The 1,719-nt window shown below is 32.9% G+C and overlaps 1 long non-coding RNA gene across 1 annotated transcript; it reads right to left on the bottom strand.

Annotated features, from left to right (window-relative positions):
- Nucleotides 1-121: 121 nt before the first annotated feature.
- Nucleotides 122-764, bottom strand: LOC109583533 (uncharacterized). The gene is made up of 3 exons (XR_002185566.1): nucleotides 705-764; nucleotides 578-655; nucleotides 122-157 (listed from the first exon to the last, which is right to left on the bottom strand). It is a non-coding gene; the product is annotated as an uncharacterized LOC109583533 (long non-coding RNA).
- Nucleotides 765-1,719: the final 955 nt, after the last annotated feature.

Here is a 1,719-nt window from a genome sequence, read left to right as displayed (position 1 = left end):
AATGGAATCTCTTCTTGCAAGTACGACATATCATTTTAGGTAGTGAATAATTAGATCCATGAATGATACTGAAGCATATCATGCAGTCATCCAAACCAGCAAAATGTTTATCAAGAGTACTCTTCCATAATAATAATCCTTCCAATATAAAACCATTCTAATGAAGGAGAGAGAATGAGATACGTAATATGTATCTACAAGGCTATCGTGGGTTGGACTATATTGATATTCATTGAGGCTTGTAACACGTTGTTGGAATGAATTACATGTGGCTCATAGCATATACATGTATGCATAGAAAATGTTATAAAAATTGGGAGTGACTTATTTGAAAAACCATGGGTATAGGGATTTTTTCAGAATATGAACAGCTTGCTTATAACTTGAAAAATTTAAGTTGAAATCAGCTCAAACTTGCTACACAGCATAAGTACATCAATATGTATCAAAAAATGTAATAAAAATTGATAATGATTTTTGAGTCATTTTTGGAAAAAACTATGGGCTATAGTACAGAGACTTTTTCTGATTTTGGCCAATTTTTTAAAATGGCCATAACTAGAAAAATTTTGCTTACCTAATTGTAGGAATTTCAATTTTTTATGAATCTCCTTATCATTAGTACACAATGCCCCCATCAACACATCACAGTGACCTAGGGATCAAATTTGAAACCAACTATCAGTCAAAATTGAGTGGGTTACCATTCAAATATTCAGTCATTGAATGAAGGACCAAGTCAGCCCCCAATGACAAAGGATGCTATTTTAAAAATTAATAAAATAAAAATGAATTTAATTACCTGAAAATACAGAGTCAGGAATGTATTATCAACCACGACAGTACATCCCTAAAAGGGGCAGAGTCAATTTTATCTAATTAAATTGTGTGGGCGGTACCTTCTTGTGTGCAATCTCAAAAACAGCTGCAGTCTCAATGACAGTCAGTGTAGCATTAGTGGGAGACTCCATCCATACCAGCTATAGAAATAATGTTAATATTTTATTATATTGAGTTCTAGTTAGCTCAATCAAGGTGTATGGAATAATTATGAACACGTACATGCAAGTTTCAGCTCCTGTTTATGGGAGTTTCACTAAAAAGGTAGTTAGAAATAAAAATACATTTCCTTGTTATTGCTTTACTCTAAAGTCTATTGCTATCACAATAGTATTACTATTCACACTCTACACTATCAATTATATCATATCTGTACTTGCACTTGTCACTACTGAGCTAGGTCAGTGCCTGCATGTACACTGCTAATTCCTAGTAACTACTGTGTTGAATAGTGACAAACAATATGATATTGCTCTATTAAACAATTAATTATAGGTGGTCATTGGAGTTGGACTTATGTACATGTAATTGGTCAGTATTGATGTTAATATTGGATATCCAACTTGCATTATAGTACATGTATGGAAGTAATCTCACATAGCCAGACACAAAAAATTTGAGCCAGAATCAACTCAAACTTTCTACATAGCCATCCCTTTTTCTACCATCCAATTGTCCAGAAGGGAGATGGGTTTGACTATGCAAGACTAGAGTGTTTGTTAATAAAGGCAGTGAAGAGTAGGTGAATATAAAATAATGTGTAACATGTTCTTAAAATGACACATTTTTGATGTCGGAAATTATAACACATAAGAAATACGTTACTTTAGCACACAAGTGTGTTATCTAAACACAGGAAAGTGTGTCATAAAGTGAATA

The sequence above is a fragment of the Amphimedon queenslandica genome, unplaced genomic scaffold, assembly GCF_000090795.2.
Source record: "Amphimedon queenslandica unplaced genomic scaffold, v1.1 AMPQUscaffold_13299, whole genome shotgun sequence".
NCBI lineage: Eukaryota > Metazoa > Porifera > Demospongiae > Haplosclerida > Niphatidae > Amphimedon > Amphimedon queenslandica.
Note: the sequence above shows the minus strand (reverse complement) of the source record. Positions and strands in the feature narration are given on the sequence as shown.